An 18,777-nucleotide genomic window follows, 5' to 3' on the forward strand; every position below is an offset into this window, starting at 1 on the left:
TACTGGAGGCTGGAAAACCAAATCACATTTCCTAGACTTGTTTCCAACTAGGATCCACAAATAAGATGTATCCTGGCAAGACTTGAGTTTGGAACTGAGTTAAGTAAGAAGAGAGGCGGGGCACAAGGTAACCATTTGTGCTGGTGTGAACTGCAGGAGAGGGCACGGTTCTGGAGCCAGCAGCCTTAAGATAGGCTTCTGTGGGAGGGCAACAGCTCCGTTGGTGGCTCCCACCAGTAGGACTTGGGAGTCACTCCTGAAAGCTCAGCCTGAAGTCTTTATCTTTAGCATTCCCAATGATTCTTCAAATGATTTCATACACTGAAATAAATATTTTATGCTTTATTTTTATCCATTATCTACAGTAGATCCTATGGACTGTTTCCTATTATATTCAGTTGTGTGACACTGTCAAATTATTAACCTCTTTGGGGCCCAGCTTATTTATAAAAAAGAGATAATAATACCTATCTATGGGGATATTGTGAAGGTTAAATGGAATGATGAATGCAAAGTGACTGACTTACTCTGGGTTCAGCAAGGCTTGTGGGTAGTGGGTCTTTTTTCTCTTCCTTCTTTTTTTTTTAAAATTAATTAATTAATTATTTTAATGGCTGTGTTGGGTCTTCGTTTCTGTGCGAGGGCTTTCTCTAGTTGTGGCAAGCGGGGGCCACTCTTCATCGCGGTGCGCGGGCCTCTCACTGTCGCGGCCTCTCTTGTTGAGGAGCACAGGCTCCAGATGCGCAGGCTCAGTAATTGTGGCTCACGGGCCTAGTTGCTCCGTGGCATGTGGGATCTTCCCAGACCAGGGCTCGAACCCGTGTCCCCTGCATTGGCAGGCAGATTCTCAACCACTGCGCCACCAGGGAAGCCCCTCTTCCTTCTTTTTAGACTCACTCATCCTATGAAACCCAGCTCAAAGGCCATCTCTTAATACCCCTGGGGAGGCAGAATTATTGTTGTCTTCTCTGGGCTCTCACTACATTTAACTAATTCCTTTACAAGTCATAACATGTTGTACTATGACTTATTCATATATGTGTTTGTTTCCCCAAATAGATTTTGTGCTCTTTGAGGGCAAGGGTATTCATGATCCATCTCTTTATTTCCAGGCCCCAACACAGAGCAGGGGGTGAGATGTGTTGGTTGAATGAATTAGCCCTAGCCCTGCCTCACTGAACTCCTGAGTTCCCCTCCCCCGCTTGTTGCAACCATCAACTTTTTTTTTTTTTAACATCTTTATTGGAGTATAATTGCTTTACAATGGTGTGTTAGTTTCTGCTTTATAACAAACTGAATCAGTTATACATATACATATGTTCCCATATCTCTTCCCTCTTGCATCTCCCTCCCTCCCACCCTCCCTATCCCACACCTCTAGGTGGTCACAAAGCACAGAGCTGATCTCCCTGTGCTATGCGGTTGCTTCCCACTAGCTATCTATTTTACGTTTGGTAGTGTATACATATCCATGCCACTCTCTCTCTTTGTCACATCTTACCCTTCCCCCTCCCCATATCCTCAAGTCCGTTCTCTAGTAGGTCTGTGTCTTTATTCCCGTCTTGCCACTAGGTTCTTCATGACCTTTTTTTTTTTCTTCCTTAGATTCCATATATATGTGTTAGCATACTGTATTTGTTTTTCTCTTTCTGACTTACTTCACTCTGTATGACAGACTCTAACTCCATCCACCTCACTACAAATAACTCCATTTCATTTCTTTTTATGGCTGAGTAATATTCCATTGTATATATGTGCCACATCTTTATCCATTCATCCGATGATGGACACTTAGGTTGCTTCCATGTCCTGGCTATTGTAAATAGAGCTGCAATAAACATTTTGGTACATGACTCTTTTTGAATTATGGTTTTCTCAGGGTATATGCCCAGTAGTGGGATTGCTGGGTTGTATGGTAGCTCTATTTTTAGTTTTTGAAGGAACCTCCATACTGTTCTCCATAGTGGCTGTATCAATTTACATTCCCACCAACAGTGCAAGAGTGTTCCCTTTTCTCCACACCCTCTCCAGCATTTATTGTTTCTAGATTTTTTGATGATGGCCATTCTGACCGGTGTGAGATGATATCTCATTGTAGTTTTGATTTGCATTTCTCTAATGATTAATGATGTTGAGCATTCTTTCATGTGTTTGTTGGCAATCTGTATATCAAACTCAAAATGGATTAAAGACCTAAATGTAAGGCCAGACACTATCAAACTCTTAGAGGAAAACATAGGCAGAACACTCTATGACATAAATCACAGCAAGATCCTTTTTGACCCAACTCCTAGAGAAATGGAAATAAAAACAAAAATAAACAAATGGGACCCAATGAAACTTAAAAGCTTTTGCACAGCAAAGGAAACCATAAACAAAACCAAAAGACAACCCTCAGAATGGGAGAAAATATTTGCAAATGAAGCAACTGACAAAGGATTAATCTCCAAGATTTACAAGCAGCTCAATAACAAAAAAACAAACAACCCAATCCAAAAATGGGCAGAAGATCTAAATAGACATTTCTCCAAAGAAGGTATACAGATTGCCAACCATCAACTCTTAATGGCCCCATTGGTATCTTAGATTGGGATCACTTGGCTACAGGGAACAGGAAGCCTTTTAAACTAGCTCAAGCAAAGATGGGTATATCAGTAAGCTTTAGATGCAGGAAACAAAAAGCGCCCAAGCTATTGTTAGTAGAAAACGGTTTAAAGAAAAATGAGGTACTTTTAAAGTTGTTGCAAATTTAGGAGGAGTAAGTTGTAGGCTGGACCTTCAGGAATAACTCTCAGAACAACACTGCCAAACTGACTTGCCAGTGGAACTGCCACCTTTTGTACAATTAGGGAGCAAGGGGATCAGAAGCCCACCAATGGACCTACTGATTTTCAAGAATATACAACATAGCTGCAACTGAGGGGTCAGGATGCTGCTGCTGCTGCGACAACAACTACCTCTAGGTAAGCACAAAGTTAGTGAGTAGCCACTGAGATACTGTTACAGAAAAACCCAAAGTCTCCGTAACTGTTCTTTCCAGCAGCAGTAGCCAAAGCAGCAAGAAGATGACCTCTGTCTCACTTCTGCCTTCCCAAACTTTCATGAGTGCCTTTAACTGGTGGAGCTTTCTTTCCTACTCCTCCTGTATTAGTTTTCTATTGCTCGGTAAATTACCATAAACTTTGTGGCTTAAAACAATGCATATTTATCATCTTAGTTTCTGTGGGTCAGAAGTCTGTGGATGACTTAGGCAGGTCCTTTCCTCAGGGTCTCAGAAGGCTACAGTCATGGTGTTGGCAGTTCGCATTATCATCAGAGGCTTCCAAGCTCCCTCAAGTTGTTGGCAGAATTCATTTCCTTGTGGCTATAGAATTCCTGGTGCCCTGCTTTTTGAAGGCCAGAAGGAGAGTGAGAGTGAGTCTGCTTGGAGTCTTATATATACCGAGAGCACCTGGGAACAGTGACTCTCCCCAGTAATGAACTCAGCTAGTGCATAGATCTTGGCTTCTAAATACTGTTCTTCAATGAAAGGAATAAGAACTCTTTGGAGACATGACTTATTTGAGGACTGGGTCAAAGAAAGTGCAAGAAGAGCCTGGAACATCTTGGGCCAAAAAGCAAGGAAGTGCTCAAAGAATGATGGGGACATGTGAAAAGGACACTGAGTGGTATAACTATTTTGGAAGACAATTTAGCAATTCTTATAGAGTTAAATATGCATTTATTCTACAACCCATCCATTTCATATCCAAAAGAAATGAAAATATATATCCACATAAAGACTTGTACATGAATGATCATAGTAGCTTTATTCATAACAGCCAAAAACTTGAAATGCCCATCAACAGTTAAATGGATAAACTAGTGGTAGTATAGCCATACAATGGAATACTACTCAGCAATAAAAAGGAAGTACCAACTGACACATGAACAACATGGATGATCTCAAAAACATTATACCGAATGAAAGAAACTAGACACAAAGAAGTACATATGGTTCCGTTTACATGAAATTCTAGAATAGGCAAAATTAAGTTACAGTGATAGCAGATCATTTGTTGCCAGGGTGGGGCAGGGGGTAGGGGATTGACAGTAAAGGGGCACAAGGGAACTTTCTGGGTCAGAATGGGTATGGTAGTGGTTACAAGGAATAAACATTTGTCATAAATCATCAAGCTAAACACTTAAAATAGGTGTATTTTTATCACATGTTATTTATACTCCAATAAAGTTGATAAAAAAAAACTTGAGCAAAAGATCTGAACAGACACTTCACAAAATAGGATATCCAAATGACCAACAAACTTATGAACAGGTTTTCAACCTCACTAGTAATCAAAGGAATGCAGATAAACAAAATATGATATCACTACATACCCACCAAATGATTAAAATAATAAAGATTGATAATACCAAGTACTGGTGGGGATGTGGAACAGCTGGAACTCTCATTGCTGGTGGAAGTGTAAATTGGTTCAATTATTTTGGAACATAGGTTTGGCGTTATCTACTAAAGTTGGTTTTATAATGTGAAACTATAAAAGAAACCCACTTAGTCTGTGGCAGATATCTCTGGTACTTGTCACATTCCTTTAACCCACATCTAATTTCAGCTGAAATTGTGGAAAACAGTTCCAACTCTCCTCATGGTGCTAGTGTGTCACCTCAAGTATACAATTTACATCTTCCCTTATTCTGCCTTAGGACCTTCTCTGATACCTGTAGTCCTGCAAGCAAAGTCACAAGGTCCTTGGGAGTCAACAGCCCTGGGGGCAATCATCATTCAAATAGGGATGGAAGCCTGTGGATAAAAGCTCTCATCTCTCAGATGGTTCTTTTTTTTTTTTTAATTAATTAATTAATTTATTTTTGGCTGCGTTGGGTCTCTGTTGCCGCACATGGGCTTTCTCTAGTTGCGGCAAGCAGGGGCTACTCTTGGTTGCGGTGCGTGGGCTTCTCATTGCCGTGGCTTCTCTTGTTGCAGAGCACGGGCTCTAGGCGCGTGGGCTTCAGTAGTTGTGGCACGTGGGCTCAGTAGTTGTGGCTCGTGGGCTCTAGAGCACAGGCTCAGTAGTTGTGGCGCACAGGCTTAGTTGCTCTGCGGCATGTGGGATCTTCCTGGACCAAGGCTCAAACCCGTGTCGCCTGCATTGGCAGGCAGTTTCCTAACCGCTGAGCCACCAGGGAAGTCCTCTCAGATGGTTCTAATCTGGGAGACATTCTATATGTTTCTCTGAGGTTATGGCAGAAGTGAGACCCTCAATAACACACTCTACATTGGTTTTCCCTTCCCCTTGTCTCATTTCTGTTTTCTAGGATCACCTCCCAAATAAACTACCTGAACCCAAGTATTTATCTTAGGCTCTGCTTTTTGGGAAATCTAAACTTAGGTAGTTGATACCAGGAGTGACCTCAGAGTGAACACCCTCAGGATGGATTCTGGAACTGAATCACTCACTGATCAGATGGCAACAAGGACTCTGTTGTTGATGATAAGTTGAGCAGTGATAGCCCCTGATATGCTGTGCTGTCACAATGACTAAACTCTTCACCTGTGGGAGACTGGAAGTACAAATGGAAGGACTACACCAGATTATGTAGTAGCTCTAGCACAGGGGTTCTCAGCCATTTAAAAAAATATTGTCCCCCTAGGGAGAAAAATTAAATTAAAGTATTCTGGGGGGAAGGTGGGCAAAAGAGGTGAAGGTGATCAAAAGGTACAGCCTTCCAGTTATAAGATAAATAAGTCTGGGGAATGTAATGTACAGTATGGTGACTATAGTTAAGCATACTGTTTTGCATATTTGAAAGTTGCTAAGAGAGTATATCTTAAAAGTTCTCATCACAAGAAACAAAAATTGTAACTGTATATGGTGATGGATGTTAACTGAACTTATGGTGGCAATCATTTCATAATATATACATGTATCAAATCATTATGTACACCTAAAATGAATAATATGTTGTATATCAATTATAACTCAATAAATTATCCCTAGCCAGGGAAATGAAATACTAAGGAATAAGATTTTGTCAAATAGGGTTGAGCTTTGGAGGACACAAACCATTATAAAATCTAAGATGGGTTTTGCCCACCTAAGAACAAGTTTTCACTTCCTTGGGGGTTGATATTGTCATTATTGAGAATGCATGCTCTAGCACTTGAATGGTATGGGAGTAATGTTAATTATAATTCATCGAATTGGCTGGAACTATCTTAAAAGCCCTGAAGAAAGAGAATTTCAGGCTCAGGTCATCCACCTATCAATTCAGGACATGTATGAGATCCAGAAGATCTACATGGAAGATTTTTTAAAAACCCTCGTTTCCTGCAGCTAGAGAGCAGATTTTGCTGAAAATCAGGCCCAGAATGTAATAGTTGGGGTGTCAGATACCCCTTGACTGTTCTCTTATGCTAAAGTCAGCGTTCCTGTGGGTAGGGAGTGGGATGAGGCCTGGGATGGAGACGTTTGGGTGGATGCAACTGAGAACCTGGCACCTCTAACAAGGAGCCCTTCCCACTTGTTAGCATAGAGCAGTCACCCTTGACTTGAGACTGTGTTAGTTTCCTATTGCTGCTGTAACAAACTATCACAACTGTAGTGGCTTAATACAGCAAACATTCATTATTTTACAGTTCTGTGGTCCAGAAGTCTGAAATTAGTGTCACTGAGCTAAAATCAAGATGTTGGCAGCGCTCTGTTCCTTTCTGGAGGTTCCAAGGAACAATCTGTTTTCTTGCCTTTTCCAGCTTTTGGAGTTGTTTTTATTCCTTAGTTGGTAGCTCTCTTCCTCTGTCTTCAAAAGGTGGATGGAGTGCTCCTCACACTGAATCACATCTCACATCTGACCTCTTATGTAGTCTAATCTACCTCTTCCTCACTCTTCTCCCTACTTTTCCCACGTTTAAGGATCCTTGTGATTACACTGAATCCACCTGGACAATCCAGAATAACCTCCTCATCTCAAGATCTTTAATTTAATCACAACTGCAAAATCCCTTTTGTCATTGAAGGTAATATATTCATAGGTTCTGGGGATTAGGATGTGAACATTTTTAGGGAGCCATTATTCTGCCCACCACTGAGACCATGCAAAAACAGTTTAGATTAGAATTAATTTACTGGGTTATGCTCTTGGGTTAAGTTACTTAACTCCTCTGTACCTCAGTTTCCTCACCAATAAAATGGGGGGATAACAGTAGTCTATCTCAAAGGGTTGTTAGAGGTTTAAAAGAGAGGGTGCTTAGAACAGTATCTGGCACAAGGTAAGTACTATGTGAGCATTTATTAAATACATTTTCATAACACTGATTCTTACTATGTGTCAGGCACTATTCTAGATACTGGGGATATGGATAGCACGGGTAGGAATATGACTTGCTCTCAAGGAGCTCAGGGCATCAGATACACAAAGAAAGTTACTATGCTGTCTGCTACATGCCATTAAAGGCATGGAAGTATTATAAGATTACAGCACTGTGAAGGCTCAGGGAAACTTAAGAAATATTAGTTTAATGAACAAATGAAAAGGACGTTTGAGCTGGGCTTTGTAGAATGAATAGGTGTTGGCCAGTGAGATAAAGAGAGAAGGGCTAGAGACATGAAGAAATGTGTGTTCAAAGAACATTAAGTATCATTTCAGTGTGGCTGGAACAAAAGATATACCATGTGAGATGAAGCTAGAAAGGCTGGTGTAAGCACCAAGGTTGTACAGTGCCAAGTTAAGGAGTTTAGATTTTATCCTGAAAGCAACAAAACACTTTCAGAGTATTTAAACAGGGGAAGACATCAGATCTGTGGTTTTAAAAGGACATTCTGGTCACCAGTAAGAATGGGTTGAATCCGGAGAGACTGAAAGCTGCTCCATTTGTCTAGGTGATGGTAGTGAGTGAAGAGAAGGGCAAGGACTTGAGAAATATTTAGGATACTCTACAAGGACTTGGTGACCAATTTGATAAGAGCGTTGAGAGAGGAAGAATGGGGGCTATGTTCAGGTTTCTGGGTCAGTGGACTGCTGGATGGAGGTCCCTTCTCTAAGACCAGAAAGTAACGTGAGTTGCAAGCTTGGGGGGAAAACGTAGTAGGAATAGCCAACATTTCAAAGGGCTTTACGTGCTAAATACGTGCTAAATTGCACTTGCTATTATTATGGTAAAACTGAGGCTGAAAGAGATCAAGTTAAGGATACACACGTATAGAGAAATTGTGGCTTCGAAATGTTAAGGTCCTGTCACTAACATTTGTATAGCTGAAATTTGAAGCAAAGCAATCTGATTCCAAACCCTTCGTCACTAATGTTGTTTCAGTTTGGGTCATGTGGAATTTGAGGTACAGTGGGGTATGGAAGCACTGCATTGGAAAATAGAAGAGGCACTGGGAGATACAGAACCCGAGCTCAGGAGAAAGGTTTGCGTTGAATGTAGCCTTCAGGTAGGAGAAAAGCGGGAAAAGAAGCCCATTCTTTTCTGTCTGTAACAGCAGTTGAAACCTCCATTATCATTTCTTTGCCCCCTTCCCCCCTCCAAAAAAAAAGAAACAGTATAATAAATGTCTGGCTCTGAGGTCCCAGGAGATGGGGTAGTTTCCAAATTCAGCACTTGGCAAAGAGCTAGCAGATGCCGTGGTGCTTTATAACCTGAAGAGGACCATAAGACTAGGGGGTGAGCCATCTTTTTCGACACACCCCTAACGCCCCCCGAAACCGTACCAAAGCCTTCCTGCGTCGAAGGAGCCTGCCCCTGTATAGTGTGCGGGGCTCGAGGTGAGACGCGGGCGCAATGACGTCACGCGGAGGCCGGGTGATTCCCCAGCCTCTTGCGTCATGCACCGATGACGTCATTCGAAGAGCTTGCTCCCCCGCCCCCCACCCCCGGATGGCCTCGCTCACGTGGGTCTGTCCAGCCCTCCCCGCCCCCTCCCACCTGCGGGAGGCGGGCCGAGCCGGGCTCCGTCGGCGCCTAAGCCTCGCGGGGGAGAGGGCGGGGGCCGGTGGGCGAGGCGGTCGGCCCGGGGGCCGGCGTACAATAGCTCGGCTTAGGTTGGGGAGGCGGCCCGGCAGCGGCTGCAGCTGCAGCTGGAGTCCAAGGTGTCGGCAGCACCGTAGACGCCCCCTCACGGTTCCCCCCTCCCCCTCTGCTCGTCTGTCGCGCCTACCCGCCGCCTCCCTCCCCGGCTCTGCTGTCCTACTCCACAGACGCTTTCCCTCAGACTCTTATCCCCTCTTTCTAGGAGCCCCGCGCTCGCGAGAGCCCCTCAAAGAACTCTGTCTCCCCACCTCCTCCCCCAGAGGCCACTCGAGCTCCTCACATCTCCCCGACCCTGGGAGCACGCACCCCCCTCAGCCGAGTCGCCTAGCTCCCTCCGCCTCCCCCCCATCCGACTCCCCCTACGGTCGCTGACAACCCCCCCACCCCCGCCCGGTCCTGAGGGACTCCCCGGCGCGAGCGGGGTGGGGAGGCGCCGAGAGAGCGGCGGCGGCGGTGGCGGCGGGAGGGAGAAAGTGAAGCGTCCCCTCGTGCACTCGCGCGCTCACTCCCGGGCTCGGCCGCCGCCACCGAGCAGGAGAAGGAGGAGGAGCCGAGTCGAGCCGAACGTGCGCGGAAGGTGAGAGCCGGCCTCCCGCCCGGTACCCCTGGCTGTGGGGCTGGGGCGGCGCGGGGTGGGGCGCCGGGGCCCATTCATTCTCCGCGGCGGGGCCGGTTGGACGGGGGCGCCAGGTGAGGCGAGGCGGGGGCGGCCCCTGCGAGGCTGGCCGCTTCTGTCGGACCAACAAAGGCCCCCTGTGTACTGACCGGCGCAGCCGCCGGTCTCGGACGCCTGGGGCCCCTAGGGGCCCGGGGGAGGACAGGGGCAGGGGAGGGGACGGGAGATCCGACAGGTCCGGCCCCGGGAGCGACTCCCTCCCGAACTTTGTGGTCCTCCGATCCTAACCCTGGCCCGCGACGGGGAAGCCTAGCAAGGCGGCGTCAGATTCATTGTGCACGAAAAAATCACCCCTGTCCAGGCCGGGGCGGGAATCACCTATAGAGTTGAACTCCTTGAAAAATACGAGTGGATAGTGCTTGACTTGTGCTGCCCCTCCCCCACCCCGGGAATACTCTGTAACGTGGAGTTAAAAACAAACGGGGAAAGGAGAATTGGAGTTACTTTGTGTTCATTATTCCATTTCAAAAGACGTGATTATTATAGCCTTTACTGTATTGAATATTTTCACAGCAAACATTACCGGGAGTGTTTTGGAAGAATACTTGAGAAGTTTTGAGTGTTTGTGGGTGTTGGGAGCAAAGTGCTTGTTGTTTGTTAAGCCCTTTGGGTAACTGTCTTATGCTTCCCCCCCCCCCCCCGCCCCCCCGAACTGTGAAAGGTGAAGGGAAGGGTTAGTACTATGGTTACCAATAAAAATTCGAATTCACTAGTCTAGCCTTTATTGTAAGAGTTGTTCCTGAGGAAAATCTTTAATTTTGCCTACTGTGTCTTTGGGTTCTCTCTCTCAACTTTATCAGGAGAAAACAGGAGTCAGCAGTACACAGATGCCTCCTCATTGGTGTTACCTTATGACTTCATCTACTTCCTGTGTGACCTTGAGCAGGTGACTTCCAGTCTTAAAGTTGCAGGAGTTTGCTTTTGTGCCCTAGAACAGGCAGATGTCTACCACCGACTTAGTTTTCAAGACTCTACTGAAGCATCCCCCCACCCCCAGTGTGAAGTCTTTGCTGGCATCCACCCCCATACTCCTCTCAGGCAAAACTTTCTCATTGGGTCCCTCAGAGGCCTGGTAGGATTTCTACCACAGCACTTGTAACATTTTTTTGTTCCTATTTGGGAAATCCTAAATCAGGTGCATATGAAATCCACCTCACCTCAACTAGAAACTGTACTTCTAAAAAAGGGTTTTGGAATGATGGACCCTGAAACATTCGCTGAAGCTTACCTACGTTAGCTCATGGGTCTATCTGGTAAATTTGCTTATTCAGTCATTCATTTACCCAACATTACTGGAGTCTGGAGAGCTACTGTGTTTCAGGTCTCCTGCTAGGGCTATGCGGATTTAGAATCTATTAAGACACTCCCTGTCTTCAAAGAGCTCAAAGTCTAGTGGGTGAGGTAGACATGTAAACAATGAAGGCTTTCCCTAGTCTCTACTCCAGTTGTACAGAGAGTAGTGTGCAATAATTGAGGCTGCTGGACCTGTTTTTCAGGTCTTGTCCTGGCCAAAGTGAGTCCTTCAGGGAAGGTGGTGACCTGCTTCTCATCTATAAAATAGCCCTTGACAAAGAGCTTGTTCAGTTCAATTCAGTATACATTTACTAAGCACATGTTATGAGGCCCTGTGGTAGGTTTGGAGGAAGGAATGCTTTCTTTCTAAAAGGACTGCACTGTGTATCCAGAGAGATCTTTGTAAAACAAAACCCAGTGATTTATCCCCACCCCGACTAGTCATTGCCTAAAGATAAAATTTTATACACTTTGACGTAAGAAGCTCTCAGAGATTAGAATACTGCCAGCCTTTGCAGCCTCACTTTCTATAACTCCCCTGCCACCCTCTTCTCATCTTTGCTTTTGCATGTACTGTTCTTTCTGCCTGGAATGCCACCCTGTACCTGCCTGTGGAGAAGTGCTTGCTGGACCTCTGGGAAGCAGTCCCTTAGTTTCTCCTCCTATTACCTCCATAGAATGAGTTGCTCTTCCACCCTCTGGCTCATGTACAGACCACTCTTGGAGGTCTCTGTAGCTCTTTATTGCAAATGTTTGAGTTTGTGCCTATCTTTTCCATGAACCTGTGAATTTCTTGAGGGCAGGATCTGTTTAGTCCTAGTGCCTAGCAAAGTTTCTGGCAGTGAATAAGTGTTTGAAATGAATGTATGAATAAAGAAGCAAGTCAAGACCCATGAGTTAGAGGTTACCTAATTCTGTGGGTTAGAATAATTAGCTCCAAGTGTGGTCTCTGCACCAGCAGCATCAATACAGTCTGGAAATTTGTTAGAATTGCAAGTTGTTTGTCCCATTCCAGACCTACAAATGAGAAACTAGGGTTGGGGACTCCAGGTATTTGCTTTAAGTCCTCAAGGTGATTCTGATACTTGCTAAAGTTTGAGAATCACTGGGTTAAAAGATCTGCTTTTGGTAAGACCAGCTCCTTGCCACCTCCCCCCCACCCCCCTCCCTCCTTTTTCTTCCATGGCACAAACTGCCTGACATTCCATTCCATCTATTCCATTCTGTTCCATTCCATTCCATCCTATCCTATTCTATTATACTCCATTCCATTCCATATCATCTATTTTTGCCACTTGATTGAAAGCTTCCTGAAAGCAGAGAATTTTGTTTTATTTACTGCTTTAATCCCAGGGCCTAGAATCGTGACTGTATATAGCAGGCACTCAAATATTTGTTGAATGAATAATATAAAAATGATTTAACCCCATTTACTGCCAGCTGCTACGTTGGGGGTTTATTCAAGAATAGTTCTCAGTAGGAAGAGGAACCACACTCCAATATGCAAAGCCAAGTGGATTCTAACATTTTGGGGGATTTATTTTAGATTGAGCTTTTCTTTCCTTTTACATCTGTCTTTCTCCACCAAAGCCTGGAGGATTTTTTTTTTTTTTTTTTTTTCTTTCAGCCAGGACCTTAAAATTGCACTTAAAATATCCTAGGCCAGGATTGTTTCTTGGGAACTTGCATGTGGTTTTGCAAGTTTAAATAAGCACCCTAATTTTTGAACCTTTTAACTTGAAACTATCTCTTCCTGATCTCCTGTGGTTTTTGTCTTTCTCTAGTGATACTTAAAGCCATACAAGGGCCTGTTTGACTCCACACAAAGGTTTCTCTTCCTTGTGAAGCTCTTAAAATGTTTTGTTTCTTTCAGTTTCTTATTAGCCCTAAGATACCATATCCAGTTTTCTTCTTTCCTAACTTCCCTCTGGGAGATTGGCTTCATATGTTGATTCATTTATTTGTAAACACTTGTTGAGTCCTTCTCTACCATATGCCAGGTCCCATGCTTGGACAGGATGTTCAGATATACATAGGATGTGGCTCAAGTCCTTAAGGAGTTAAAGATACTACAACATGATGTGGTAAGTGTGGAAATGAAGAAATTAAATAGAGGGATAAAGTGATGCATACTCATAAAGATGGGACAAAGCTGTCTTTCTAATTTTTTTTCTCAGTTTTGGAATAGTTTATCAAACAAGCATCATTTTGATAAGCAGACTTTAAAATCTTTTAATTAAGAGGTCGGTGGCTTTACTGGGGAAAACTAAAACAAAAATCAAGGTAGACTCAGCAGTTGCTAATTTGAGATAATTCTCAATTCTGTTGTTAATGAATTTTCCTTTCCCCCCTTTTTATCTTTCTAAATCATGACTAGAAAGTAGGGAAAAAACTTTTTTTTTTTAAATAGTAAAGAGGGAAGTTTAAGTTTATCAAAAAGAATATGCTGTTTCATTTTAATTACTAAGGACTAATGTTATAATTTGGGGTGGGGGGTAATGAAACCCAGAGAAAGTCAGGAGACCTTAATTTAGTCTCTATATTACTGCATGACCTTATGGAAGTAATTTTATCTTTGTGCCTTTTGTCCTAACTGTAAAATAGGGTTAGTAACAGTTGCTATGACTAGCTTACAGCTATGAAGCAACTGAAAAAACATTGAACACAAAGAAACTTTTGAAAAGTATAATTTGTTAGCTGGTTGTTAGGCGGTGGTAAACTTATTAACAGCAGCTTACATTATTGAACAAATGTTATGTACCAGATACTATGCGAGATATTTTTTCCAATCTTCAAAGTAAGCATGTAAGAAGATTGTTGGTATCTCTATTTCATGGATAAGGAGGTTGAAACTCAGACTGGCAAAGGGAACTTGTTCAAGCTTTTGTTGAAAGTAAGTGGCAAACCTCAGTTCCATTCTATATCCATCTGATACCAGCAGTTATGTGGCATGTTCATTACCCCAGATGCTTTAATTTTTCTGTATGGCAGGTGTAGGAATGTTTTGTTAAGTATATTGCTGTGAGAGTTAAAATCTATCTTCATTTAGCCTGCTCTCTTTTTTTGTGCATAGAAAGACTGGTGAAGAAAGACTTACATGGATTTATATTTATCATTCATTAGGAAAAAGAATAGCATCTTTCCCTGGTTTTGTTCAGTCTTCACAACAGCCATGTGAAATAGATATTTCCATTGGCTTGCTCAAAGGCGCATCATTAGCAAATGACTAAATATTGGTTTAAAACTACATTTTTTTGAATCTAAATGTACTTTATTTTTGCCACTATGTCATATTGCCTTTTAAACTCTATCAGGCTAAACTTTGGGGCACTAGAAATGTCCTTTTAGATTGCTTTCTAATCTCTCTAACCTCTTCTCACTAAGAAATCCCAACTGAAGTCCACAGTTTGAACCCCCAAAAAATAATTGCTGATAAAACTCTGCCAGATGGTCATGATATTGCAGACTTATAGGATAACACTTCTTTACTGAAGTTGAGAGATCAGACTTTATCCGTGTTCTGAGTCACCTGTGCCTGAATATTCATTTTTCCTTTGCCAATGTAGATTTATTAACATAATGTAATACATTTTTCTGCTTTAGTGTTAAGCTTTATCTCTCATAAATAACTTCCTCCACTCTCCCATCTAGTCTTTGAGATGGGAGAAATCTTCTATGTGCCAGGATCCTCCAGATTATCCCCTCTTTAGGAATAGTGTAGTAACAAGTCAAGAAAGAACCAGAGGTTCATTGATCCCTCATAAATATGATTTTGTTTGGTATTGATTAATTCTCTAAAATTTATCTAAGTCTTAATTATAAAAAGTGCATTATGTTTTGGCTCTTATTCATGGAGTCAGGGTGTAGTAATTTGCAGGCAGCATTGGGAAATTCATTCTTGTTTATGGGGCTTTCTTCTTCCACTTTTCTACTTCCAGTTCTCTCCAATGTCCCTTTCCCTTTCAGACTGTGTAAGTACTAACTGAGGCTGCAAGGACATTTTTCTCCTTTATAGACTCTGTCTTTTGAATCTCTTGGGATGATAAATGACAGTGACAGTATATATGTGGCCTCCACCCTCATCTGCCTGCCTATATCTTCAAGGCCTAGCTTTCCTTATTCTCTCTCTCCCTGATTTGCACAAAGGGATTGATGGCTTTCTCATTTGAATCCTTGCCTCATAGTACTTTGTATATTATGGCAATATTATTTATCATTTTTCTAGGAAAGGAGATAGATGTAGAAGGAAGAGCACTAAATTTGAAGTTAGCCAAAGACCTACTTGGACACTTAACTTATTTAAATCTCTGTTTCTTCATTTGGAAAATAAAAATAATACCTAACTCACAGGGTTGTTGTGAAGATTAAATGAATAGCATATGTGAAAATGAATTGTAAGATGTTAAGTTATATAGATGTTAGGTACAATTGTTATAATTTTATGACTGCAATTATGTATAGCAGTGGTTTTTAATTTTGGCTATGCATTTGAACTACTTGTGAAGATGTGAAAAAAAATACAGTTGCCTGGGCTCTGTCTCAGGTCTACTTAATCAAAATCTCTTGGAATCTCTATTCTTGAAAAGTTATAGATGATTCTGATATGCAGCCAAGTTTGAAAAGTACTGCCTTATAATATTTTGCATAAATGTCTTTGGTACTTATTATATGAAAACTGTTTGTCATCTAAAGTCCCTTTATTTGCTAAACACATATTAAGCCTCAGGCATTGTCATGTGCTGTGAAGAAACAGATAGATGATACCTTGTCCCTACCTTTAAGTTTATATTTGAGAAACAAACATGTCTGTAGACAACTGTACTATATTGAGAAAAAAATGACACATGGATATATATACTGGTGCTATGTGAAGACAGAGGAAAGGCATCTACTTCACCTGAGATAGGGGTGGTCTGGCAAGCCTTCTCAATGGAAGTGACACCTAAATTGGATTTTGAGAGATAAGCAGGGGTTAACCAAGACAGTGGGAGAGAGGTAGAAAGAGAAGGAGAAGGAAGACCTTCCTGAAAGAGAGAGGTATGAGGGCTAGAAGGCTTGAGAGCATGTTTGGGGAACACTGAGTAGTTTAGTACACTTAGAGGATGGGGTGCAAGGTGGGGAGTGGTAAGAGCAGACAGGAGAGCAAAGCTCGGATGATGATGAATGGCCTTTTGGATAGTGTACAAAGTACTTTCACTAATGTTATCTCACTTTATTCTTTCAACAACTCCCTGGGTTAGCTAAGACAGGAGTTATTTTATGTCATTTTATAGAAGTGAAAACAGAAGTTAATTGAATTGCTTGAGGCTGTACAGCACAGCTATGGTTTGAGGACCAGTCCTTCTGACTCTTGAGCTCGTGCTTCTTCCAATACACTGTAACTCTCTTATACTTTTATAGTGTTGTGAGGATCAGGTGAGCTCCATAGATAAAAGCATAGCAATTCATAAGCTGTAAAGTGCTTGACTCACGTTGGCTATTAGTTGGGAGTTTGGACTAAGTGACCTATAAAAGTGCTTTTAGCTCTAAGATTCTGTGGGCATTTTCTCGGATTTTCCTTAATCATTTAAATAGATTTTTTTCCCCAGGAGTTGGTAACCAGGGTCCAGCAAGCTAAAATAGCGTCAGATAGTCACTCTTCCAATTTGAATGTCTTTACTCAAACCCCCTTGTTTTTGTTTTTAAAATACATTTATGTTTCTTTTATTATGAAAGTAATATGTGATTCTTGTAGAAAATATGGAGAATACAGAAGAATAAAAGGTAAAACAAGGACAACAACAAATCTATCAGAGTTTTATTGTAGAAAGATAACCAATAGTAAGTATTATAGCGTTTCATCTATACCCTTCTAATCTTTTTTAAAAATGAGTTTTAGATAGTGATCTCCCTGTTTTCCAGCCACCTTCTCCCCCTAGCCTCATTGTATGTTGGGGATAAATGACATCAGGAACAAATCAGCATCCTCAGCCTCATTACAACTGACCTTTTACTGGGGACTTTCACAGTGCCAAGTATTTTACATTTGGTTTTTCATTTATTCCTCAGAATAATCCTATAAGAGAGATACTGTTTTATACTCATTTTACAGATTAGAAAATTTAGAAGCAGAGAGGTCAAGTTGGGATTTGAAGACATTTTTATGATTATTACTGTGTAACTACGGCAAGTCGCTTAACCACCCTGAGCCTCCGTTTTCCTTAGCTGTCACATAGATGTTTTAAATTTTTTAAAATTTATTTTAAAAAATAAATTTATTTATTTATTTTTGGCTGCGTTGGGTCTTTGTTGCTGTGCATGGGCTTTCTCTAGTTGCGGCGAGCGGGGGCCAGTCTTCGTTGTGGTGCGCGGGCCTCTCGTTGCGGTGGCTTCTCCTGTTAGGTGTATTAAATTTGATGCCAGCTTCTTAGTTCAAATATTTTATGACAGTGTTTTTAAATTTTTTTATTTATTTAAAAAATTTTTCTATCTTCTTCTCTCCCCTGCCCTCACCCTTACTCCATAGTAAAATAGGCCATTATCCCCATAGTCCATCAGTAACAGTATTTCACTATGGAAACAATTCTCAGTGGGCTAGAGGAGTAAAATTTAAATTTCCAGGTTGGGGCGTGGGCAGAGAGGGACTTGGTATAGTTGGAGGGACTCTTAGTTCCCCAGTCACCTGTTGAAGAATTACTATTTTATAACATTTTCTTCTATTTAAGATTATTTTCCCATCTGGAATTACCTGGCCGGTCCAGAGTCTGATATTTTTGTTTGGTGTCTGGGTACATTTTGCTTGGTCAGTTCAAGAAGTTATCTATATGTAATCTGCAAAGTAACTTAAAACAAGAAACTAGATGAGCAAAGGGGAAAAATTCATTATGATACACTTTTGTAAGTCCACGTTTCCTAAGTAGCCTAGAGACAATTAATATATATTTAGGCTTTACTGTTTTCAAAACACTTTCATATACAATCTCATTTAATTCTGTCCTCATATTTTTACAGATGGAAAGAAGTGGCTTGTCCATGATAACATAGCTGGGAGTTTGCAAATTGGAATCTTTAATCCATATCATCTGTCTCCAAATCTGGTGTTGGCTCCTGATCATTTGGGTGCTGCCTTGACCAGTGGCACTTCCTTCATTTTCCCTTGACTTTAAAAAAAATCCTGGTTCCTTGGAGAATGTTAAAAGCTCTTTGCAGTTCATTCTTTTTCCAAAAATCATGTTGTTTCTATCCATTGCCAGTTGCCAGAAAGTTGTCTGAAGTTGACTACTTTGTTAAGGCCCCAGGCCACTTGGGAATGGCTGCTGAGAATATTCTTATGTGTGGGTTGGTAGAGTAGGGACAAAACATATACACTTCCACATGCATACAAACCAAATGCATCTCTATAGTGCTTCTATTTATCTATCCCTTAATTAGTCTACAGATATTTGTTGATCGCTTCCTATGTGCCAGGCATGTGCTTAGTACTAGGGGTACAATCATAAGCAATAGAGAAATGGTCCTTGTCCTTGCTCTTATAAAGCTTACACTCCAGAGGGGAATAAAGAGAAAAGCATTAAATGTGCAAATAAGTAGTTGCAGGTTTTGATAAGTCCTACAGAAGATAAAAGAGTAGTGTAGAGAATTTTGGAGTGCTAAGAGGAAGGCCTCATAGAGGAGATGATACTTTTAAAATAAGATATGTGAGATAAGTAGATACTAGTCATGCAGAGAATGGAGTGTAGAGCATTGCAGGCAGAGGGAACATTTTAAGTGCACAAAGGCCCTGAAAGTAGGTAAAAGTTTA

The 18,777-nt window shown here is 41.9% G+C and overlaps 1 protein-coding gene and 1 long non-coding RNA gene across 4 annotated transcripts in view; both read left to right on the plus strand.

The window, feature by feature from the left end:
* Nucleotides 1-5,898, plus strand: part of LOC132370548 (uncharacterized) — a 94,285-nt gene extending 88,387 nt beyond the window's left edge. Inside the window, exon 9 of the long non-coding RNA XR_009504612.1 lies at nt 5,317-5,898. This is a non-coding gene — a long non-coding RNA (uncharacterized LOC132370548). The remainder of the gene's footprint in view (nt 1-5,316) is intronic.
* A 3,127-nt stretch (nt 5,899-9,025) lies between these two features.
* Nucleotides 9,026-18,777, plus strand: part of PAK1 (p21 (RAC1) activated kinase 1) — a 152,381-nt gene continuing 142,629 nt past the window's right edge. For 2 of the 3 annotated variants that reach the window (XM_059930742.1, XM_059930745.1), the window contains exon 1: nt 9,026-9,605. The gene's annotated coding sequence lies outside the window, so the exon portion shown is untranslated. Of the gene's footprint in view, nt 9,606-12,997; nt 13,082-18,777 lie in introns of all 3 variants that reach the window. The other variant, XM_059930743.1, reaches the window with a different exon arrangement.

The sequence above is a fragment of the Balaenoptera ricei genome, chromosome 8 (genome assembly GCF_028023285.1).
Source record: "Balaenoptera ricei isolate mBalRic1 chromosome 8, mBalRic1.hap2, whole genome shotgun sequence".
NCBI lineage: Eukaryota > Metazoa > Chordata > Mammalia > Artiodactyla > Balaenopteridae > Balaenoptera > Balaenoptera ricei.